The sequence below is a fragment of the Rhinoraja longicauda genome, chromosome 13 (assembly GCF_053455715.1).
Source record: "Rhinoraja longicauda isolate Sanriku21f chromosome 13, sRhiLon1.1, whole genome shotgun sequence".
In the NCBI taxonomy this organism is placed as follows: Eukaryota; Metazoa; Chordata; class Chondrichthyes; order Rajiformes; family Arhynchobatidae; genus Rhinoraja; species Rhinoraja longicauda.
Genome location: NC_135965.1, coordinates 39,472,591 through 39,497,908, shown reverse-complemented (window position 1 = coordinate 39,497,908; position 25,318 = coordinate 39,472,591). Strand labels below are relative to the sequence as shown.

At 45.2% G+C, this 25,318-nt stretch overlaps 1 protein-coding gene and 1 pseudogene across 3 annotated transcripts in view; both read right to left on the bottom strand.

Annotated features, from left to right (window-relative positions):
- pxylp1 (2-phosphoxylose phosphatase 1) overlaps positions 1–8,231 on the bottom strand; it is a 117,833-nt gene extending 109,602 nt beyond the window's left edge. For 2 of the 3 annotated variants that reach the window (XM_078410037.1, XM_078410039.1), the window contains exons 1-2: positions 8,137–8,231; positions 7,287–7,458 (exon numbers count right to left, since the gene is read on the bottom strand). The gene's annotated coding sequence lies outside the window, so the exon portion shown is untranslated. Of the gene's footprint in view, positions 1–7,286; positions 7,459–8,132 lie in introns of all 3 variants that reach the window. The other variant, XM_078410038.1, reaches the window with a different exon arrangement.
- Positions 8,232–21,767: 13,536 nt separating this feature from the next.
- LOC144599086 (RNA-binding protein 8A pseudogene) lies at positions 21,768–22,291 on the bottom strand (annotated as a pseudogene).
- Between the last annotated feature and the right edge of the window lie 3,027 nt (positions 22,292–25,318).

Here is a 25,318-nt window from a genome sequence, read left to right as displayed (position 1 = left end):
TGTACAGGTTTGTAGGTTCACTGGCTTGGTATAATTATCAATGGTCCCCAGCTCGTGTGGGATGGTGTTCGCTTGCGGGGGGATCGCTGGTCGGCACGGTGGGTTGAAGGGCCTGTTTCCGCGCTGTATCTCCAAACTAAACTTAGCGTCATTTCTTGCGGAGAATACAGGCATCACTCATTAGCCTAGCATTTATTGTCTACACCAAATAACCCTTCAGAAGCTGATGGTGAGCCACCATTTTGATCCACTGCTTATCCTTCTGTTAAAAGTACTCCCACAATACTAGATGGTGAGACATTCCAGGATTTAAATCCAGTGACGATGAAAGAATGGCAACATTGTTCCAGGTCAGGATGTTGTTTTTGGAGCAAAGCTTGAAAAAAAAAACCCTATAGTAATAAAATATCCTGCAAAGACCTAATTAATACAAACCATCAATAAAATGCGATATAAGTGATATCTTAAATCCATCATATATTCTGCTGCATCGTGGAATTTGCTGAACTTTCAAAGTGCCAGGAACTGCTCACACCAGAACAACAGCATGTTATTCAACCTTGGCTTGGTGAACTATTCCCATTCACTTCAGGAACACGTGTTCCGAATTAAAAGTTGTATTGTTGCCCTAGCTTGGATTAGCTAACAGTTTAGACCAACACACGCAGCTCCGGGGCATATGGATATACTACTGAGCCTAACTACTGAGTCGTCCGACTAGCCTTAACCTTTTATCGGTCTTAATTTATTAGCATTGAGTCAATGAATGTCGGTACCAATGTGCGCTACCCCGCAGAGTGTTCTTACAAATATTACATGCTACAGGAATGTTCTGCCTCTGAACATCTGCTGGAGGGTTTCACCAGAATGTGATATTAACCATAAGTTTACTTTTCTCCTTTTGCACAGATCTGCAACAGCTTTATAAACAATTGTAAAGTGGCACGGCTGGTAGATCTGCTGCCTCACAGCACCAGAGTCAGGTTCCTTCCAGGAGTTTGCGCATCATCCCTGGGTGCTCCGGTTTCCTCCCACATCCCAAGACGTGCTGCGACGTTTGTAGGTAGAATGGCCTCTGTAAATTGTCCGGAACATGTGTAGGGAATGGCTGAAAAATTGAGATGCCACAGAAATAGTGTGAATGTTGATCGATGGTTGGCGTGGATTCAGTGGGTCGAAGGGACTGTTTCCACGATGCATCTTTACGCTTAAAACTAAACAAGGATTGCAGGACTTCCGTAATGAAGAGGGACAAAGGAACCTGCTATTGTTCTTCGTAAAAGAATGATTCTGTGGAGATTTAACTAACTTGTTCCCAATTACAAAATGTTTTTTATATTGCCATGACGAGAAACTGTTTTCACTGATGAGAGGATTAATTGCAAGAGGCAACAGGTTTAAGGCAATTGTAAAGATTTCAGAGGAATGTGTTTTTAGATGATCAGGAATATAGATCTAAAAAAACCTGTAAAACTGATTGAATTGGAACCACCAAGAAGGAATTATTTAAATACTTCAGTGTTTGTTTAGTTATGAAACAATGAAACAATGATTCAATGACATTTTATTCTCACATGTACTTTGGTACAATGAAATGTTTTGTTTTGCAACACGTCCAAGCTACACTAGTCCCACCTGCCTGCGTTCGGTCCATATTCCTCCAAACCTGTCCTATCCATGTACCTGCCTAACCGTTTCTTCAATGTTAGGATAATCCCTGCCTCAACTACCTCCTCTGGCAGCTTGTTCCATACACCCACAACACAATGTGTTCCGTACACCATTACCCCTCAGATTCCATTTAAATCTTTTCCCCTTCACCTTAAGCCTATGTCCTCTGGTCCTCGATTCACCTACTCTGGGCAAGAGACTCTGTGCCTCTACCTGATTTATTCCTCTCATGATTTCATACATCTCGAAAAAAGATCACCCCTCATCCTCCTGCGTTCTAAGGAAGTGAGTATTTTCTCCAAGCAGTCAGCACACAGAAGGCTGTGGAGGCAGTCAGTGGATATATTTAAGGCCGTGATAGGTAGATTAGAGTCATAGAGTCATGGAGTGATACAGTGTGGAAACAGGCCCTTCGGCCAAACTCGCCGATACCTGCCAACAATGTCCCAGCTACACTAGTCCCACTTACCTGCACTTGGTCCATATCCCTCCAAACCTGTCCTAACCATGTACCTGTCTAACTGTTTCTTAAATGATGGGATAGTCCCAGCCTCAACTACCTCCTCTGGCAGCTTGTTCCATACACCCACCACCCTTTGTGTGAAAAAGTTACCCCTCGGATTCCTATTAAATCTTTTCCCCTTCACCTTGAACCCATGTCCTCTGGTCCTCGATTCCCCTACTCTGGGCAAAAGACTGTGCATTTACCCGATCTATTCCTCTCATGATTTTTTATACCTCTATAAGATCTCCCTTCATCTTCCTGCACTCCATGGAATAGAGACCCAGCCTACTCAACCTCTCCCTGTAGCTCACATCCTCTAGTCCTGGCAACATCCTCGTAAATCTTTTCTGAACCCTTTCAAGCTTGACAATATCTTTCCCATAACATGGTGCCCAGAACTGAACACAATATTCTGAATGCGGTCTCACCAACATCTTATACAACTGCAGCTCACTAGCAGTCTGTTCGTCTTTTTTCCTTTTTTTTTTTGTTGTGTGTCGGTGTTGGGATGGTTTTTATATATTTTTTTGGTTGTGTATGTGTGGGAGGGGGTGGTGGTGTGGGGGGGGGAGGGGGGGGAACTTTTCTCTTCCTCACGGCGCGGGGTGCGGCTCGGCTGCGGGGCATAACATCGCCCGGTGCGGCTTGGCCGCTGGACTTTACATCGCCCGGTGCGGCTTGGCCGCTGGACTTAACAGTGCCCGGTGCAGCTAGGCCGCGGTAATTAACATCGCCCGGTGCGGCTCGACTGCGGGACTTAACATCGCCCGGTGCAGCTCGGCTGCGGGACTTAACATCGCCCGGTGCGGCTCGGCTGCGGGTCTTTTCATCGCTGGTGCGGCTCGACTGCGGGACTTAACATCGCCCGGTGTGGCTCGACCACGGGACTTAACATCGCCCGGTGCGGCTCGACCACAGGTCTTAACATGGCCCGGTGCGGCTCGACCACGGGACTTAACATCGCCCGGTTCGGCTCGACCACGGGACTTAACATCGCCCGGTGCGGCTCGACCACGGGACTTAACATCGCTGGTGCGGCTCGACCACGGGACTTTACATCGCCCGGTGCGGCTCGGCCACTGGACTTAGCTGCGCAAGGCTTGGTCGCGGGCCTTTCATCGCCCGGTTCGGCTGCGGGACGTTTCAGCGCCCGGTGCGGGGACTGTGCGGGTCGGTCGGGGACGAGCTGTCTGTCCGTGGGCGTGGGGAAGAGAGTGGAAGTTTTGTTGCCTCCATCACAGTGAGGGGGTGTTTGGAGTCACTGTGATGGACGTTTGTGTTGGGGTTATATCATATCATATCATATATATACAGCCGGAAACAGGCCTTTTCGGCCCTCCAAGTCCGTGCCGCCCAGTGATCCCCGTACATTAACACTATCCTACACCCACTAGGGACAATTTTTACATTTACCCAGCCAATTAACCTACATACCTGTACGTCTTTGGAGTGTGGGAGGAAACCGAAGATCTCGGAGAAAACCCACGCAGGTCACGGGGAGAACGTACAAACTCCTTACAGTGCAGCACCCGTAATCAGGATCGAACCTGAGTCTCCGGCGCTGCATTCGCTGTAAAGCAGCAACTCTACCGCTGCGCTACCGTGTCTTGTGTTCTTTTTTTCTATGACTGCTATGTAGTTTCGTTCGGTACTTCGGTGCCGAACGACAAATAAAGCTCTGTTATACCTGTTATACATGACTTCCCAACTTCTATACTCAATACTCTGACTAATGAAGGCCAAAGGCCCGAAAGCCTTTTTGACCACCTTATCCACCTGCGACTCGACCTTCAAGGAACCATGCATCCGTACTCCTAGATCCCTCTGCTCTCCAACACTACCCAGAGGCCTACCATTTACTGTGTAGGTCCTACCCTTGTTCGATGTCCCAAAATACAACACCTCACACTTCTCTGTATTAAACTCTATCAACCATTCCTCTGCCCACCTGGTCCAGATCCGGCTGCAAACTTTCACAACCATCTTCACCATCTGCAAAACCAATAACTTTTGTATCATCAGCAAACTTGCTAATCTTGCCCTGTATGTTCTCATTCAAATCATTGATGTAGATGATAAACAGTAACAGGACCAGCACCGAACCCTTGAGGAACACCACTAGTCACAGGCCTCCAGTCCGAGAAGCAACCTTCCACCATCACCCTCTGCTTCCTTCCATGGAGCCAATTAGCTCTCCATTCAGCTATCTCTCCTTGGAACCCATGCAATGTTACCTTCCAGAGCAGCCTACCATGCGGAACCTTGTCGAACACCTTACTAAAGTCCATGTACACAACATCTACAGCTCTGCCCTCATCAACCTTTTTGGTCACGTCTTCAAAAAAATCAATCAGATTTGTGAGACACGACTTCCCACGTACAAAACCATGCTGACTATCCAGAATAGGCCCTTGCATCTGTTCAATTTGCCTGTCGCCTTTTCTTCATCAGATTGGTGACTTCTTCAAATTGTTAACCTGCTTTTCTCTGGAACATGGAGGTTAAGGAGAGATTTGATAGAAGTATATAAAATGATGAGAGGCAAAGATAGGGTAGACAATCTGAACCTTTTGCCCAGGGTGGCAGTCCAATACTAGAGGGCATAGCTATCAGGTGAGAGGGGGAAAGTTGAATGGAGATGTGCAGGGCAATCTTCTAACACAGGCAGTAGTGGAGGCCAGGAACACCTTGCCTGGGGCGGTGGTGGAGGCTGATACCATAGTGGTGTTTAAGAGGCTTTTGGATATGCAGGTGGAAGTGCAGGGAGTGGAGCGATATGGATCATATACAGGCAAATGAGATTACTTTAACTTCTCAGCACAAACATTGTGGGCTGAAGAGCCTGTTCCTGCCTTGTACAGTCCTGTGTTCTATGTGCTTTGAACTCTTCTGAGATTGTGAACTGGTCCACTAACGCATTTTTCATTCCTTTCTTTAAAAAAAAAACATATTTATCCAATAATCCAATATAACCAGCAGATCGTTTATATTGCTTTCAGCTGCTGTAAAATTTGCAATGTAAAACTTTGCAGCGCGATAGGCAAAGCTGATGTATTATATTAGCTGTCACCCTGACATTGTCCCACAGTCGGTCAGTCTGATGGCGAATCCATGCAGACACGGTCACGCAGTTTGGAACAATGCTTTTATAAATAGTCCCTTTTGTTTCATTAAATTCACCTCCCCAGTTCTTTCTTTATTTTTCCAAGTCGCTCTCGGGGGATATTGACTGGCCCCACTGTCCCGAATGCTTTGTGTTTATGGTGACAGAACGACTTGTAAGTAAGTGTGGAAACGATGGCAGGCTGCCACGCTCAATGCAGAAGCCAGGAACTGCAGATGCAAAGGGCACAGAGTGCTGGAGTACTGAAGCAGGTCGGGCAGCATCTCTGGAGAACACGGACGGGCGACGGGTGTGGAGGAAGGAACTGCAGATGCTGGTTCTACACCGAAGATAGACGCAAAAAAATGCTGGAGCAACTCAGCGGGACAGGCAGCATCTCTGGAGAGAAGGAATGGGTGACATTTCGGGTCGCGACCAGACTGAGCGTCAGGGGAGAGAGAGTTACAAAGATAAGGAAGTGCAAGAGATCAAAAGAGATGTAGGTCAAGGAAAAATGTAGAATAGTGAGCTAGAAGGTGGGACAACAAAGCAAACAGGGATATAATGTGATCTGGGGGACAGTCATTCTGGTCGGAGAACTGGGATTGGGGAGGGATGGAGAGAGAGGGAAAGCAAGGGTTACTTGAAGTTAGAGAAGTCCTTCTCTCCTGAGATGCTGCCTGACCCGCTGAGTTACTCCAGCTTTTTGTGATACCTTAGAGAAGCCAATATTCATACCGCTGGGGTGTAAGCTGCCCAAGTGTAGGCAAAGTGTTGGCGACGTTTCGGGTCGGGACCTTTATTCAGAATGCCACGCGAAATGGCTTTAGTTTTGGAAGGACGCTGGTTCAGAAGAAGGGTCTCGACCCGAAACGCCATCCATTCCTGCTCTCCAGAAAATGCTGCCTGTCCCGCTGAGTTACCCCAGCATTTTGTGTCTATCTTAAATGCTTTTTGTTGTCAAATACCCAGAGTTTGTCTTCAACACCAATGGGCGTCAATAATCATCAACTATTGATGAACCATTATAAACCACTTGACCCATAAAACGTTTTGTCCACAAATGTAGCCACAGAGGAAGCATCCGACAAAAAAAAAAATGAAGAAGGGTCTCGACCCGAAGCGTCACCCATTCCTTCTCTCCAGAGATGCTGCCTGACCCGCTGAGTTACTCCAGTATTCTGTGTCTTATCTTCGGTGTAAACCTGCATCTGCAGTTCCTTCCAACACGCGACAAAAATTCTAAACCCATATCATCATCTATAATCATATCATCAATAATGATTTCATTTTTACAACAGATTGGAAGTGGGGGGGGAGGGGGGAATCAACATATGGTAACACCTGGCAAACTGTCAACGTGTTGAATTAGTTAACGGAGATATGTGGGAATGAATGAAAATCTGTTGTTGCACCCCCCCCCACCCCCAAACCCCCACCCCCGCCCCCAATTACCCACCGTCCTTGCACAGATGGAGTGTCAGCTTTAAGCTTCTATCAGACACACAATGCTGGAGTAACTCAGCGGGTCAGGCAGCATCTCTGGAGAGAAGGGATGGGTGACGTTTCGGGTCGAGACCCTTCTTCAGGCTGTGGCTTCTTCTGCCGAAGGTATTTATTCAAATTCAGTCTGAAGAAAGGTCTCGACCCGAAACGTCACCCATTCCTTCTCTCCCGAGATGCTGCCCGACCTGCTGAGTTACTCCAGCACTTTGTGAATAAATACCTTCGATTTGTACCAGCATCTGCAGTTATTTTTCTTATTGGCTTCTTCTGCCCTTTCTTGTCAGTGTAGAGGTTGAAAACAATCCTCAGGTCCACCTTAGCTTGCCGAGGGAGAGGCATTTAAAGCTTCAGGGGGAAGACCAGCTCCAGCGTGGGGGTGAAAAACTGGTGACATTGTAGTTTCGGTGCAATTTCACCAAATGTAGCAAGTCTCTTCGCAGCCCCGGGCACTGCCCCTGCAAGTACTGAGCCACCCAGAGCAAATTGCAAGTGCTTGCTTACCTTGTGTGCTTCTGGAGTGTGAGTGAGTGAGTGAGCAGAGCCGACCTCGTCGCTCGCCTCCAACTCTTTGTTGCTTCCCTTTGACAGATGGTTGGTCGGTGGCGTTGGGGGGTGGGGAAGAAGTCCGGTGCTAGCTGATACTGTCAGTGCCCCGTCTCACCCCCTGGAGACTCTGGGAGGGAGAGCCCGAGTGTAAAAGCCAGCAGAGAGACAGAGAGAGAGAGGGAGGGAGGGAGGGAGGGAGGGGGGAGGACAGAGAGAGGGAGAGAAGGAGGGAGGGAGGGAGGGAGAGGGGAGGACAGAGAGAGGGAGAGGAGGGAGGGAGGGAGGGAAGGAGGGAGGGAGTGACAGAGAGGGAGGGAGAGAGAGGGAGGGACAGAGAGAGGGACAGAGAGAGGGACAGGGAGGGGGGGGAGAGGGAGGGAGAGAGAGAGAGGGACAGAGAGGGGGAGGGAGAGAGAGACAGAGAGAGGGAGAGAGGGGGGGACAAAGAGAGGGAGAGGAAAGAGAGATAGGGGAGAGAGAGAGAGGTGGAGAGGGAGAGAGAGAGGGAGGGAGAGAGAGTGGGAGAGAGAGAGGGAGAGAGAGTGGGAGAGAGAGAGGGAGAGAGACAGGGAGAGAGAGAGAGAGAGAGAGAGAGAGAGAGAGAGAGAGAGAGAGAGAGAGAGAGAGAGAGAGAGAGAGAGAGAGAGAGAGAGAGACAGGGAGAGAGTGGGAGAGAGAGAGAGAGAGAGAGAGAGGGACAGAGAGAGAGGGACAGAGAGAGAGAGAGAAAGAAAGAATGTGTGAAACCTCAACCGCAGGCAAACAGTGAAAAGCAATCCAACTCTGGAGCAACTCACTCACCCACCTATCTCCACCCAGCCACTCGCCAGCTCCCAGCTCCCCCCTCTCCCAGTTCTGTTTGGAGTCCCTTTTATTATCTCCCTTCCTCCACGATCAGCTTCTGGGATTCAGTATTTGTTTCGCAGCAAAGTGCAATCGCCTGCCGCCTGCCGGTGGGAAAGGGGGTCGGGCGGCACCTGCAGGCAAAATACCACCACACAGCTCAAGCCAAGGGGCACCAAGACACACATGGCCAGAGGACAAAGATGTGCAGATGCTGGTTGAAAACCAGAGGTAGACACAGAAAGCTGGAGTAACTCAGTGGGTCAGGCAGCATCTCTGGAGAGAAGGAATAGGTGATGTTTCAGGTCGAGTACCCTTCTTCAGAATGAGAGTCAGGGGGGACTATAGGTTTTTTTCTACTGTACTCAGAACAAATAAATGGAATGCAATGTAATAACTTCAACTAACCCTTGCATCCCCTCTCTCCCCGTCCCCCTCCCCCACCTTAGTTGTCGTACTAGGCTTGTATACACTGGAATTTAGAAGGATGAGAGGGGATCTTATCGAAACGTATAAGATTATTACGGGGTTGGACACATTAGAGGCAGGAAACATGTTCCCAATGTTGGGGGAGTCCAGAACCAGGGGCCACAGTTTAAGAATAAGGGGTAGGCCATTTAGAACAGAGATGAGGAAAAACTTTTTCAGTCAGAGAGTTGTGAATCTGTGGAATTCTCTGCCTCAGAGGGCAGTGGAGGCCAATTCTCTGAATGCATTAAAGAGAGAGCTAGATAGAGCTCTTAAGGATAGCGGAGTCAGGGGGTATGGGGAGAAAGCAGGAACGGGGCACTGATTGAGAATGATCAGCCATGATCACATTGAATGGCGGTGCTGGCTCGAAGGGCCGAATGGCCTCCTCCTGCACCTATTGTCTATTGTCTATTGTCTACTAGTTTTGCTGTCATCCTGTTGAGTTCCATTGTTTGTACTAACTCATTATCACATATCCCACAGTCAACAATGGACCATTGTGGGCTCAACACTTCCTTGTTTATTGTTGCTTTCTAAGTGCCGTCCATGTCTCTCGTTCCCCTCTCCCCTTGACACTCAGTCTGAAGAAAGGTCTCGACCCAAAACATCACCTATTCCATTCTCTCCAGAGATGCTGCCTGACCTGCTGATTTACTCCAGCTTTGTGTGTCAGTCACCAGAGGACAGACAGCTTCCTGGCAGTGTAGAAACAGGTCCTTCGTCCCAACTTGCCCACACCAGCCAACATGTCTCACCTGCCTGTGCTTCGTCCGTATCCCTCCAAATTTGTCTTAACCATGTACCTGTCTAACTGCTTCTTAAACGATGGGATAGTCTCAGCCTCAATCACCTCCTCTGGCAGCTTGTTCCATACACCCACCACCCTTTGTGTGAAAACGTCACCCCTCGGATTCCTATTAAATCATTTCCCCTTCACCTTGAACCTGTGTCCTCTGGTCCTCGATTCCCCTACTCTGGGCAAGAGATCCAGTGCATCGATTACTCTCCTTTGTCCTCTTCAATGTAATGAATCTACTGGGGTAATGGTTTCATTCTCTTGCGAGGCACATCTATTCATTCCAACAAGAACGGTCTCGACCCAAAATATCACCCATTCCTTTTCTCCGGCGATGCTGCCTGACCCGCTGAGTTACTCCAGCAATTTGTGTCTATCTTTGGTGTAAGCCAGCATCTGCAGTTCCTTCCTACACATGCCACCCACCATATGGACTGATGGCAAATAAAACAAAAAGTGATGGAATTACTCTGACGTCTGTTAGCATCTGTGGGGAGAGGAATAAAGTTATCATTTCAGGTCCAAGACCCTTCATCAGAATGAATTGACAGCATTTGTTTTTAAAAACTAGTATAGAATCCAGGCACTTCTTCTTTCAGTAACACTTGTGGAAAGCCCTGCAGGAAATGCAAGTGATCTGCACTCCATATACCAAAAGTCGGAATTTGCAAAGGTATCAAGAGTCAAGAGTGTTTTGTTGTAATTTGTCCCAAACAGAACAATTAAATTCTTTGGACAGATGGAACCCTAACACTAACCTAATGAAACGTCACCCATTCCTTCTCTCCAGAGATGCTGCTTGTCCCGCTGAGTTACTCCAGCATTTTGTGTCTATCTTCCGTGTAAACCAGCCCCAAGTCTATGACAGGTTTGTCGATTAATTGGCTTTGGTAATGATTGCAAATTGTCCCTAGTGTGTAGGATAGTGTTAGTTAACGGGGATTGCTGGTTGGCATGGAGTCAGTGGGCCGAAGGGCCTGTTTCTGCGCTATATCTCTAAACTAAACTAAAATAAATGGAATAATGCTTCGAATTTTGATTCAGTATAAACTCTCAAATTTAAAGGGCGTTATTTGCTCCCAAAAAACACCATGAACATGTTGCTTCATGAAAGTTGACTCACTTCAAAACTTTATTGACTCAGTCAGTATGATTAGGGCAAATATCAAAGGTCACTAGCAAATAATATCATTTTGTAATTGAGAACTTTATTGACTGAACAACCCTTGTACACATTAGACCAGATTTTTTTTCTCAGTGACAAAAGATGACTTTTTTGCAAATAACCTTCGAGACACACTAACACTATCCATCACACTAGGGACATTTCACAATTATACCAAACTAATTAACCTACAAACCTGTACATACTTGGAGTGTGAGAGGAAACCCGAGCACCCAGAGAAAACCCACGCGGTCATAGGGGAGAACGTACAATCTCTGTACAGACAGCACCTGTAGCCAGGATAGAACCTGGGTCTCTGGCGCTGTGAGGCAGCAACTCTACCGCTGCGCCACCGTGTCGCAGATTTATGACATCAATATGCATCAAATGCACAGATCAATTCCAAAGGCTTATATTCCTACTCAAATGCATACTTTTAAGGATTAATCCTTGTATCCCATAGTCCCCTGCCACCAATCCCACTCATCAATTCCAACAAAAATGCTGTGTTCTTTTTCATGCACATATTGACAGCACACAACCCTAGCTCAGTCCAACCCAGGCTAATCACTTCCCCAATATCCAGATCATCTACCTGTTGCACCAGCTAGATTGGAAGCTTTGCCAAAGATGCCTACCACCCTGGCCATTGACCTTTCTCTCATCTACCGTCTGGGAGAAGATACAGGAGCTCGGAAGCTCGGATGTTCAGTCTGAAGAACAGCTTCCTAAGCATTGCTATCTATTGGTCTCATGAACCAATCATCCGTGGAAGGGACCCGTCCCGAAATGTCTCCTATCCAGGTTTTCCAGAGAACCTGCCTAACCCGCAGAGTTGCTCCAGCACTTCATGTCTTTTTTTTTGTGCAAACCAGCATCTGCAGTTCGTTGTAGCCACCTCTGACACTCCCTTCCCAGAGATGCTGCCATGTACTCTTTCTCTTAACTTTACTTCATTCAGTTATTCGATTTTTAGTTTAGTTTAGTTCAGTGATACAGTGTGGAAACTCCACCCAAACTCAGCACCGACCAGCGATCCCGCACATTAACACTATCCTACACACGCGAGGGACAATTTACAATTATACCAAGCTAATTAACCTACAAACCTGTACATCCTTGGAGTGTGAGAGAAAACCAGAACTCCTGGAGAAAACCCATGCAGTCACAGGGAGCATGTGCAAACTCTGTACAGACAGCACCCGTCGTCAGGATCGAACCCGGATCTCCAGTGCTGTAAGGCAGCAACTCTACCGCTGCGCCACCTTGCCAATTATTGCACTTTAATATTGTTTTGCACTCTTTCAGGTTGCACTTTCATCATTGCACCATTCTGCTGCTTTGCACGTGTCCGATTCATGGTCACACCTGTCTTTATTATGTGTACAGGAAGCATGCAGGTACTGCAGGCAGTGAAGAAAGCCAATGGAATGTTGGCCCTCATAACAAGAGGAGTTGAGTATAGGAGCAAAGAGGTCCCTCTGCAGTTGTACAGGGCCCTAGTGAGACCGCACCTGGAGTACTGTGTGCAGTTTTGGTCTCCAAATTTGAGGAAGGATATTCTTGCTATTGAGGGCGTGCAGCGTAAGTTTACTAGGTTAATTCCCGGAATGGCGGGACTGTCATGTGTTGAAAGACTGGAGCGACTAGGCTTGTATACACTGTAATTTAGAAGGATGAGAGGAGATCTTATCGAAACGTATAAGATTATTAAGGGGTTGGACACGTTAGAGGCAGGAAACATGTTCCCAATGTTGGGGGATTCCAGAACAAAGGGCCACAGTTTAAGAATAAGGGGTAGACCATTTAGAACTGAGATGAGGAAAAACCTTTTCAGTCAGAGTTGTGAATCTGTGGAATTCTCTGCCTCAGAAGGCAGTGGAGGCCAATTCTCTGAATGTATTCAAGAGAGAGCTAGATAGAGCTCTTAAGGATAGCGGAGTCAGGGGGTATGGGGAGAAGGCAGGAACGTGGTACTGATTGAGAATGATCAGCCATGATCACATTGAATGGCGGTGCTGGCTCGAAGAGCCGAATGGCCTCCTCCTGCACCTATTGTCTATTGTCTATTGTCTACAGTGTGCTTTATGATTTCATGCAAACAAGGAATTTCATTACATCCCTGTTGTATATCACAATAAATTGACCTGAACCTGAATCTCATTAACCACTATATCTTCACAAACTTATCAGACAGGAATTTGTTCTGCCTGAACATTGGGAAGACTACAACTATTTAGGGTAGCAATTCATCAATTATGCACTTGTACTAAATATGCCGCAGTGGTTACAAATTGCAATACACTTCCGAAATTCCGCTCCATTGAATTTTCCAATCTTGACATACAATATGACGTGAAAGTGACTGAAACGCACTATTGATGAGTTAGACCAAAGGAACCTGTTTCCAAACCATTGAACTCGGTGAATTGATCAAAAAAAAATATTTTAAACCCTTTCTCAGAGGACATATCCTTCAAAATCTTCTTAAAATGCTCAATCATATTTCACAGCTACAGGTTACCAAGTAGAAAGATTCCTGACTAAATTATTTGTGGAAACTAACGTCTGTCCCAAATAATATCAATACCCACTCAAAATAGGATCCTGGACTTGCAACCTTCCAAGAGTTTGAATTGTGGTCCTTTTCTGTGTGTTTCTATTGCTTACATTTAATTTGAGACTTGTCTTTAAGAAGGAATGGGCTTTGATGGTCGTGAAGTCAGAAATATATGTCAGTGATTATGACATATAAACATCATGTAATATATTCACATTTTTCAATATATTTTCTGTTTTATTCAGAACAGAAATTTTGTTGTCCAGTATGAAAGGCTTTGTTTCTCTGCCAATTAATAAAGGGATATGATTTTAGTTTCTGTTATCATTCAGGAAATGTCTATATTGTTCACAGTCAATGTGAAAACCAAAAACTGCTGGAAATATGCAGCATGCCAGGCAGCATCTGTGATGAGATAAATAGTTAGTGATTTAGGCTAGTTACATGGTGGCGCAGCACTAGATTTGCTGCCTTATGGTGCCAGGGACCCGGATTCGATCCTGACTAAAGGGGCTGTCTGTTCGGAGTTTGTACGTTCTCCCCATGACCTATGTGGGTTTTCTCTGGGATCTCCGGTTTCCTCCCACACTCCAAAAACGTACAGGTTTGTAGGTTTGTGTCTAGTGTGTGTAGGATAGTGTATGTGTGCGGGGATTGCTGGTCGGCGCAGAGTCGGTGTGCCGAAGGGCCTGTTTCTGCGCTGTATCTCGAAACTAAACTAAACTAAACTAAACTACTGATTGATTTTTATATTTTCGTAGGCACCAATTCTCCTTATCTCCCTTATGACCCAGTCAATTATGTTAAAGGAATATCCCTTGATTATTGATCTCTTATGCTAGGGGAAGTTGTTTATGTTATATCTGCTCTATACAGATTCTGTCTAATTTTATATATTTTTTCAATTACATCTCGCTTTAATTTTCACATTTACAAAGAAAACAATTTCACCCCAGCAATTTTTCAGCACATTCACATTTCTCCGGAATGCCCTCTGGAGAAATCATATCCTTGCGGAATCAAGGGATATGGAGAGAAGCCACCAGGCACAGGTTACTGATTGTGGATGATCAGCCATGATCCCAATGAATGCAGGGTGCTGGCTCGAAGGGCCAAATGGCCTCTTCCTGCACCTATTTTCTATGTTTCTATGTTTCTTATACCTTCTCATACTTCTGGTTTCTGCCTCCCTGACTCTTAGTCTGATGAAGGATCTCAATCTGATATGTCACCTATTCTTTTTCTCCAGAGATGCTGTCTGACCCGCTGAGTTACCCCAACATTTCTGTCTATCTTCTCCTTCTTGTAATGTTGTGAATGGAACTGTACGTGGTACTGCAGCTTTCTCCCTCCTCTTAAATTCGATGCCACAGTCATTAAAGTGGTGTATCCACAATATCTTTTTACTTTAGTTTAGTTTAGTTTGAAGACACAGGCCCTTTTGGCCCATTGAGTCCACGCCGACCATCAATCACCCGTTCACACTAGTTCTCTGTTATCCCACTTTCTCATCAACTCCCTACCCATTGGGGGCCAATTGATCAACAAACCGGCATGTCTTTGATGTAGGGGAAAACCAGAGCGCCCAGAGGAAACCCCTACAGTCACAGGGGGAACGTGCAAACTCCACCCAGACAGCACCCGAGGTCAGGGTCGAATCTGGAGCTCTGGCACTGTGAGGCAGCATCTCTACCAGCTGCACCACAGTGCCACTAACCTATGCCCTGCCTACAGGCACGTGGACCCTAGAATCCTCCTCCTGCCCACTTTTGCACTGTAATGATCTCGTTACCCAGTATATCTAATTATTAATTTATTGCATTATATATTATTGCATAAATACTTGTGCGTTAAGCTGCAACAAGTACAAATTTAATTGTGCTGTTGTTGGTACATTTGCCAATTAAACAGTCGTGGTCTCTTATCCTGCGAATTATTGTGCATCTCCTGAGATAGACACAAAATTATGGATTAACTCAGCAGGACGGGCAGCATCTCTGGAGAGAAAGACTGGGTGACGTTTCGGGTCGAGACCCTTCTTCAGACTCAGGGGAAAATGAGATAAGGGTAAGGTGTGAAAACACAGATCAAAGCGGACGATGCTAAAGGAATGAAGAATTGTTCATTGTTAGCTGAGGGGAAGGTGGTAATGAGGCATACAATCAGAAACATTGAATCAGGTGGACAGTGAAACTAGTCAGGGAACTAGGATAGGGGAGGGACGAAGAGGGAGGGAAAGCAAGGGTTACTTGAAGTTAGAGAACACAATATTCGTACCGCTGGAGTGTAAGCTGCCCAAGCGAAATATGAAGTGCTGCTCCTCCATTTTGCGTTGGGCCTCACTCTGACTGTGGAGGAGGCCCAGGACAGAAAGGTCAATGTGGGAATGGGAGGGGGAGTTAAAGTGTTTAGCAACTGGGAGATCACGTAGGCCTAGGCGGACTGAGTGGAATGATCGCTGAGCCTGCGCTTGGTCTCGCCGATATATGGACCTGGTCCACACCTGGAACAGCGGATACAGTAGATGAGGTTGGAGGAGGTGCACTTGCCTTTTTGTCACCTGCCCTCCACCATTCACCATCAACTCTTTACATCCGCAAAGTTGAAACTTAAACTCCACTTCCCAAAAGCAAACATGTCACCTAAACGTGTTTCTATCCCCTAAATGCCCGTTCAAAGATTGCTGCACTTTATAGAATTCGACTCACATTTCGGGGGGTGGGAGGGGATTCACGTACCAGAAAAAATTGGCAAATTGGATCCAAATTTGTCACTGGGCCGGGAAAGAAATGCCAATGTTTGATGAATGTTTGTGTCACTGCAAGGCTGCTACCAGTGTGGTTTCACAGGGCAGGGCTCATAGCTCAAACCTTTGCTTATTGTCATATGTTTTAATAATTTAGACCTAAATGTAACAGCAACGATGAGGACGTTTGCAAAAAGTACAAAAAATCGCCAAGAGCTTGATAGTGAGTAGGAATTTAAAGTGCAAGAAGGTACAGATGGTTTGGTCGGATGAACAGAAAAGTAGTAAATGAGATTTAACCCAGAGAAGTGTGAGAGAGAGCATCATCTATGTCACTTGTAGTGTTGCCAACTGTCCCATATTAGCCAGGACATCCCATATTTTGGTAAAGTGGTTTGTCCCGTATTGGACCGCCCTTGTCCCATATTAGGCCCGGACGGCGCGGTCGGCCCGGACACTGTAAACCCAGACAATGTATGCCCGGACACTTGGACACCGTAAGCCCAGACACTGTAGGCCCGGGCGCCGCCTAACGGAGGTTGTGCAGCAACCCGCCTCCCGGCCCAGGCGGCCGCCATTGGTGGAGCGGGAGCACATGGCCGCTGGCTGGGTGAGGTCACGTGGGGCGCGGGGCGGTGATGTCGCCTTGTCCCTTATTTTGGTAGTGAGGAAGTTGGCAACCCTAGCCACTTGCAACGGAACAATAAATGGGAGGATAGGCTCAAAATGCTGGAGTAACTCAGGCAGCATCTCTGGAGTGAAGGAATGTGTGATGTTTCGGGTCGAGACCCTTCCTCAGACTATCTGGAGTCTGAAGAAGGGTCTCGACCCGAAACGTCACTCAGTCCTTTTCTCCAGAGATGCTGCCTGACCAGCTGAGTTACTCCAGCATTTTGAGTCTATCTTCGGTGTAAACCAGCATCTGCAGCTGCTTCCTACACAATAAATGTTAGGATATTGTGTAGTATTCAGGAACACCAAAACGTTGGAGTGTATGTCTACAGGTCCTACAAGGAAGTGTTTAGTAGGACAGGTTAATAAGGTGCTTAGAAAAGTCACATGGGGTGTTTTATATTTTGAGATAATGCTCAAATGTTGCAACATTGCAATGTTATGTTGCAACATTGGTTTGACCAAACCTGCACACTGCTTACAGCTCTGGTCATCACATTACACATAAGCTATGATTGAACTAGAAAATCCAATGGAGATTAATGAGTATGTTGCCAGGAGAGGGAATATGCTGTTATGTGGAAAGATAGAATAAAATAGTATTGTTTGCTTCTGAACGGAGACGGAAGGAAGATTAATTGCTGTGTATAGAATTATGAATGAAATAGAAATGACCTGCATCCCAAAGCAGAGGGGTGAAAACTCAGTGGGTCTAGATTTAAAGCAATTGGTAACAGGATTAGAGGTAAATTGATTTTACCAGAAGGTCATAGGGGTTGGGTACCCACAACCTGAAAGGATGTTTGTGGCTAAAACATTTTAAAATATTGGTGTAATTGTAAATTGTCCCTAGTGTGTGTAGGATAGTGTTAGTGGTCGGTGTCGGTGGTCGGTGTGGAAGATGGGCCGAAGGGCCTGTTTCCGCACTGTATCTCTAAACTAAACTGAACAGCTGTGATCTGCAGACCAATTAATGGGCAGTCAGGTTAAACTGGAAAGCTATTTTTCAATCATCATCAATAAAATAGCTGAGACCTCTTTCTGCATCATATATATTTTCTATGATTTTATAAACAATGCATATACAGTTCTGTTAAATTGTGACTTTACTTTACAAATGACGCATTTAAACTATGTATAAATTGTATTTTCACTTATAGAATTATGCTTTATTGCTTGCAGTTGGAATTATTATTTTACAATGGTTTTTACTTAAGTAAACACACTGAAAGCTTCTCATTAACCTCCAAATGCAGTGAGTTATTCAACTTGTAATGATCTACAAATGCAAGACAACCAAGGGCACATTTATGGCGGGTAAATGCCAAGTGTCACAATGCAAATTGGCAATGAAAGGCACACACACAGAGCTAATTGAAAATGCCTGAGATGCCAGAAATGTACCAGAAAACAATGGACAATACTTGAGATACTCGTGTGTGGGAAGGAACTGCAGATGCTGGTTTACACTGAAGATAGACACAAAATGCTGGAGTAACTCAGCAGGCCAGGCAGCATCTCTGGAGAGAAGGAATGGGTGATGTTTCGGGTTGAGACCTTTCTTCAGACTCTCGATCCGAGACTTCATCCATTCATTCTCTGAGTTACTCCAGCATTTTGTGTCTACCCTCGAGATACTCAAATGGTCAAGCAGCATCTCTGAAGAGAGAAGGAAAATTCACGTTTCAGATCAACCTGTACAACCCTGGTTAAATCCCCCTATGCAGTGTAGTTTGGAGATACAGCACGGAAACGGCCCTTCGGCCCACTGAGTCTGAATCGACCAGCGATCCCCGCACATTAACACTATCCTACACACATGAGGAACAATTTACAATTATACCAAGTCTACAATCCCAAGCCAATTAACCTACAAACCTGTACGTCTTTAGAGTGTGGGAGGAAACCGAAGTTCTCGGAGAAAATCCACCGTCTATATCTCTTTTCCCTTTAAATTCTCTCTATATCACCATCCATATCTCTCGTTTCCCGTTATATTCTCTCCATATCACCGTCTGTATCTCTCGTTTCCCTTTCATATCTCTCTATATCACCGTCCATATCTCTCATTTCCCTCTCCCCTGACTCTTAGTCTGAAGAAGGGTCTCGACCTGAAACGTCACCCATTTCTTTTCTCCAGAGATGCTGCCTGACCCGCTGAGTTATTCCAGCTTTTAGTGCCTATCTTCAAAATAATTGCAAATACATTGCAGACAGATAAAGTTTTATTCCAAACAAAGATTATTCTGGCATGGTTCTCATCGTACCTATTTTGTTTTAGCTAAGATGCCAAAGCAGTGAAACAATTTGGGATAACTTTCAGCACTTTTATCGCGAGGAGTTGTTCACATCCTTGGTACTTAAACGCCACCTAGAGGCTGATGGCCTCATTTAAATCAGATTCTATTCAGTAACGCTGACTTGCAATGCAGTCCAGGAAGATTGACCTTTCTTGCTATAATGAAATTATTTAAGCCAAAAAGAGCTGAGGAACTAATATCAAGAGATTTTTGATCTTACAGAGGTGTATAAAATCATGAGAGGAATAGATCAGATAGACGCATTGAGTCTCTTGCCCAGAGTAGAGGAATCGAGAACCAGAGGATATAGGCTTAAGGTGAAGGGTGAAAGATTTAATAGGAATCTGAGGGCTGTGGGTGTGGGTGTGGGTTGTGGGTGTTCCATACACACACAAAGGGGGGTGGGTGTATGGAACGAGCTGCCAGAGGTGGTAGTTGAGGCAGGGGCTATTGCAACATTTAAGAAGCAATTGGACAGATACGTAGATAGGACAGGTTTGAAGGGATATGGGCCAAACACAGGCCGGTGGGACTAGTGTAGATGGGATCTGTTGGTCTGCGTGTGCAAGTTGGGCCGAAGGGCCTGTTTCCACACTGTATGACTCTGACTCTAACTGAAAAGGGTTTCAACTAACAGTGTGCACAAAACCAGCTAAGCCCAGGATTGGGAAGCAGAGGGATTGAACATCTAAGGTGCCCCAAAGGTCACAGGGACATCAAGACTGATTCAATTGGATTTGGAGCTGCTTTGAAAATACACAAATAAAATTATGAATGTTGCCTGTTCAGGTATTTTGATTTGGTTTCTGTATGTTTTCAATAATTCAAAAATGCAAGGAAACAATCTTCTGTTCCTTTCTATTAAGTAGAATTGTAAAGGTTTGTTCTTATTGCATTCCACATACTCATTGCTGTCAGTGATACATATTTGCAATACGAGGTCGACCCAAATACCTGGAGGATTAGCTTATTAAGGAGAGTACCTCTGGGTTTTTTTTTTTCTTCTTTTGTTACAAAGTCATGCCGTCAAACAAGAAACAGTTCTTTTCTCATGGAACCCTTTTGATGTTTTATAAAGTCCCTGTTGCTATTTATAAGATGTATTTATATTGACTTTTGATCCATGGCAAAGTGGTTTCCCGGAGGTCCCAATGCTATTTGAGGCTGCCACCATGGGGCGCTTGACGTCTTGCTTAAAGTTAGTTCAAAGCATCTTTTGAAGTGCTCAGGCGTTATTGTTCATGCTCTCCGTGTGTTTATAATTTAAAGAACTCTGTGTGCACGAACAGCTTTCATCCAGGTGGGAAAATTCCTAGTGGAACTGAGCATTATAAATTTGCATTGGTACTGCGTGAAGAAGTGTCTCAGCCAGAAACGTCACCTATTCCTTTTCTCCAGAGATGCCTCCTGACCTGCTGAGTTGCTCCAGCATTTAGTGTCTACCTCACTGCATTAACAACATGGATGCAGGAAAAGAACAGCAAATGATCAATGTTTAATGGTTGACTGAGAAAAACAAAAAGTCCCTCTGCCATAAAATTCTCAGGAGCAATTGATATTTTTACAGGTTCAATGAAGTGTAGGGTTGGCACGGTGGCGCAGCGGTAGAGTTGCTGCCTGACAACGCTTGCAGCACCAGAGACCCGGGTTCGATCCCAACGGAGTTTGTACATTCTCCCCGTGACCACGTGGATTTTCTCCGAGTTGTTCGGTTTCCTCCCACACTCCACCCTTCCACGATGAAGAATGATGGACACAGAAAATAGTATGTTTAAGCAAAGAATAGAAACTGCTCATAGTCATAGAGCATGGAAACAAAACCTGTGACCCTGCTTGCCCAAAGTGTCCCATCTACACCAGCCCCACCTGCCAGCTTTTGTCCCATATCCCTCTGAAGCTGTCGTATCCATGTACCTGGCTGAATGTTTCTTAAACATTGCAATAGTACCTGCAAAACGTCGCGATCGTACCTGCCCGTCAAATGTCCAAACTGGGGTGTGATCCAAAAGGCAGGAAATTAAAAGGCAGGAAGGTGAAAAGCATACATTTTACCCTGTCATTTTTCTCTGTTGCTTTCTAAGATATCAATGAAAAAGCAAGGAAGTGCGAATTATAGATCTGCAACAATACTCTGTTACCTTACCTCCAGTTAGTCTGAACATTCACTGGTAACGTTATTTAAGTAGTCATTTATACCAGCTTTCCAATCAACGTCATTAAATTGTGTTCACAAAATGAACACAAGGTTTTTTTACCCCATCGTTCCTGTTCCACGCCTTAAACTTACATCCCATTTATGGGACTCAAAGTACGGTAAAAGCTCAGCAGGTCAGACAACATCTCTGGTGAGCATGGATAGATGATGTTTTGGGTCGGGACTAGGGTTGCCAACTGTCCCGTATTAGCCGGGACATCCCGTATTTTGGGCTAAGTTGGCTTGTCTCGTACGGGACCTCCCTTGTCCCGTATTAGGCCCGGGGGGGGGGGGGGGGGGGGGGGGTGGCGGGCTGTGGGCCCGGACACTGTAGGAACAAAACTGCAGAAGCTGGTTAAAATCGAAGGTAGACACAAAGTGCTAGAGTAACTCAACGGGACAGGCAGCATCTCGGGAGAGAAGGAATGGGCGACGTTTCTGGTCAAAGCCCTTCTTCAGACTGAATTTTTTTTAAACTAAACTACTTTATTTCTGAGTGTTGTTTTGCACAAGCCAACCTTTCCCTTCCCTCCCCACCCTCTCCACAGCCCCACGACAGTCCCGACTGAGATTAAATGGCCCCTGTAACGCACGGCTCAGTTTGGGCACGGCGGTCTGCGGGCGTGTCTCGGTCCCCGGCGCTGTGCGGGCCGCTCCGTCCCACCGGTCACTCCGCACTCTGTCCCGGCTCAGTGACGCTTCCGGCCCGGGCTCCGGCTTCTCCTGCGGCCACTCCGCCTCTTGCTCCTAAGGGGGGCCCTGACGAAGCCCCAGTCCACACTGATGGGCTGCCCGGCCAGCTCCGACCCGTTCAAACTCTCCATGGCCGCCTGACCCTCCTTGTAGCCTAGGTCTCATAATCCACCAGAGCGAAGCCCTTGAGGTAGCCGGTGCGCCGGGCCAGGTTGAGGTGCAGGTTCTTGATCTCAACGTACTCGGCAAACTTGCCGTGGATGTCCTCCTCGGTGGCTTCCTCGTGGACCCCGGTTAGAAACAGGATCCACCCCTCCACCGAGCGTTGATGGCCTGGCTCGTCACCGTCTTGCTCCACGGAGTCGTAGTCTTCTCGCAGCCTGGATCGAGCACCTTCCTCTGAACCAAATCCTTGCCCCTTCCTCTTCTTCACCTTCTCCTTCAGTTTCTGGATACTTTCGTCACCCTCGTCATCCATGATGAAGTCCTCGCCCGCCTCATGGAGGTCCAGCAGAAGATGGGTGACGTTTCAGGTCGAGACCATTCTTCAGACTGAGGAAGGGTCTCGACCCAAAAAGTCACCCATTCCTTCTCTCCCGAGATGCTGCCTGACCCTCTGATTTACTCCCGCATTTTGTGTCTACCTCCAGACCAAAGATAATAGAGGAGCAAGATGGACCACTCCTGCGAAATCGCCTATACTGGTGTAGTACGCAACGGAGTGGAACGTCCGCCATTTTAGGAAGCAAAACCCACCGTTCGCTATGCCTCTCGCAGTGTAATCAGTGTTGTGGGGGAACAGTATGTGTGATGATACCATAGAAATGCAGAATATATCTCATCTATCAATTCACAGTTTTTTGTTATTTTTCTTTTTAAATGTTTTCCCCCTGCTTAATCTATCTGGTTTTATTCTTTCTTACTGTTTCTGCCCATTTCCCTCCCATCCTTCCTCCTCAGCCCCCTCTTTTGTGTAATTTCCGTTGTATTGCTCTAACACACACTGCACTAATTTAACATATATATATATATACATATATGGATGTGTGTTTGTGTGTGTGTGTGTGTGCGAGAGGCAAGAGAGAGATAAATAGATCTCAAAGTTCCTACTCATGGATCAGAAGCAATCTTGATTTAAAACAATGCTCTATTGCTCTCTTTATCTTATTTTTCACATGATGTACATAAACCATAAAGGTGATTCGACCTCTATGGTTTATGTTTATGGTTTAATTATATATATATATATATATGAGGGCTAGCACTATATTGCACCGACCCCCTCTAATATAATATAATTCTATATTAGTGTAGTGCTAGCCCTCATATATATATATATATATATAATTAAACCATAAACATAAACCATAGAGGTCGAATCACCTTTATGGTTTATGTACATCATGTGAAAAATAAGATAAAGAGAGCAATAGAGCATTGTTTTAAAGAAACGAGATATATGTGTGTGTGTGTGTGTGTCTATATATATATATATATATATATATGTGAGGGCTAGCACTATATTGCACCGACCCCCTCTAATATAATATAATTCTATATTAGTGTAGTGCTAGCCCTCACATATATATATATATATATACAGACACACACACACACACATATATCTCGTTTCTTTCTTATGATTTCCTCTAATTATTTGTTTAGCAACCTTTTTCTTTCAATCTCTCTCTCTCTCTCTCTCTCTCTATATATATATATATATATATATATATATATATATATATATATATATAAATAATATATATATATGCACACACTTCTCAGCATGTCCACACAATCAGTCATGCACACACTTCTCAGCACATGGTTGTCCCTATCATGATCACTGTTCTCTCACATACATTTCATTAGGGTCTACCCATACACATTCACAATCAGTGACATCAAACTTATTTCCTGATTTCCTAATATTGTGAATAAAATAACTATGAACATATGTCAAGATATTTTTTCATTCTTTTCATTCTATATTAGTGTAATAAAATGTAATGCATACATACCCACACTGATACAGAAGTGTTAGGATTAGACATGAATAATGAACATTGCTACCATAGTTTAGTTTTGAATTTAACATGTAATTGAGGGGGTCGGTGCAATATAGTGCTAGCCCTCACTTTTGTGAAAAATGAGTACATGCATTAACACGATCCTTACCCACTACCCTACAATCTGTAAAAATTACATGTCTAAATTTAACCGATAAGTTGGTCAAATAACATGGGCACCTTCTTGGTTTTTGTTTTGTGATTTATGTATTTTTTAAATGTGAATATCTCATAACGACACATTTGCAGGTAAGTAGTATATTGAACCAACCTCCTCAATTTTAAATCATTCAAAATTGAACTTCATAAACAAGGATAACTTTTGATATTTCTGTCATTCATGGTAAGATTTACATCATTTTGTGTGTGAGATATATAGGGTTGCACTGTTTTGCATATCAGCTAACCAATGAAAAGATCAGGTCCTGATTTATACCAGCTCTTCACCTCCACCCCTCATCTCAGTTCTAAACGGCCTACCCCTTATTCTTAAACTGTGGCCCCTTGTTCTGGACTCCCCCAACATTGGGAACAAGTTTCCTGCCTCTAACGTGCCCAACCCCTTAATAATCTTATACGTTTCGATAAGATCTCATCCTTCTAAATTCCAGTGTATACAAGCCTAGTCGCTCCAGTCTTTCAAAATATGATAGTCCCGCCATTCCGGGAATTAACCTAGTAAACCTACGCTGCACGCCCTCAATAGCAAGAATATCCTTCCTCAAATTTGGAGACCAAAATTATGTTTTACTTTTATTTATTTACTTATTTTTGTTTACACAATTGCCGATTACCTCACAGGATGGCTGATGCTTAATGAATGAGTGTATCCTGAACCATCTGACATGTTGTAGATATGTATGGGCCTGCGCCTTGGAAGAATGTAGAGGTTTTGCTGTCAAATTGTGCATTTGTATTTGTGATATGATGTATTGTGAACACATCAGCTGCAAAGGGGTGGCCAGGGAGAACATAGAAACATAGAAAATAGGTGCAGGAGTAGGCCATTCGGCCCTTCGAGCCTGCACCGCCATTCAATATGATCATGGCTGATCATCCAGCTCAGTAGCCTGTACCTGCCTTCTCTCCATACCCCCTGATCCCTTTAGCAAAAAGGGCCACATCTAACTCCCTCTTAAATATAGCCAATGAACTGGCCTCAACTACCTTCTGTGGCAGAGAATTCCACAGACTCACCACTCTCTGTGTGAAGAAATGTTTTCTCATCTCTGTCCTAAAAGACTTCCCCCTTATCCTTAAGCTGTGACCCCTGGTTCTGAACTTCCCCAACATCGGGAACAATCTTCCCACATCTAGCCTCTCCAACCCCTTAAGAATTTTATATGTTTCTATAAGATCCCCCCTCAGTCTTCTAAATTCCAGCGAGTACAAGCCCAGTCTATCCAGTCTTTCCTCATATGAAAGTCCCGCCATCCCAGGGATCAATCTGGTGAACCTTCTCTGTACTCCCTCTAAGG